A 531-nucleotide genomic window follows, 5' to 3' on the forward strand; every position below is an offset into this window, starting at 1 on the left:
AAAGTCACAGGGGCTGCCCCCCCAGTGGAATTGGTTAAAAAAACCTATTTGGGTTTAACCCTTCCTAACAGGGGGCAATGCTACTGTATGACATGGTGGTCCCCTTTTGGGGTAGGCTGAACTCCCAAGCAGTTGAGTGCTTAGAGTTGATAAAAAAAACACTTGGCGTTTTTTGGCCATTTTTGCAGTCTTGAGGAGCTACACCCCTAAAAGTAACTTAACCCACTCATCCCAGGATGCCATCCTTGTGTATGGTAGGCGGCTCCCAACAGGGATGGTTTCATGTCAGCTGTTGGGGCTGCCAATTTGGCATTCTAAACATTTTGTAACTCAAACAGTCATGCACAGAAGGGGTTTAATGGGAATTTTTTTTTTTTGGTTTTTGAATCCCTTCAAGCAGAACTCTGGCTCATTGACGCATGTTTGATGGCAAGGGGACTCTTGTGGTGGGTTAAATTTACCAGAAAAAAAGAAATGCCTAAAATTTTAAAAATTTTTAAGTAAAAAGATGAAACTACAACTTTTTAAAGA

The sequence above is a fragment of the Penaeus monodon genome, chromosome 23 (genome assembly GCF_015228065.2).
Source record: "Penaeus monodon isolate SGIC_2016 chromosome 23, NSTDA_Pmon_1, whole genome shotgun sequence".
In the NCBI taxonomy this organism is placed as follows: Eukaryota; Metazoa; Arthropoda; class Malacostraca; order Decapoda; family Penaeidae; genus Penaeus; species Penaeus monodon.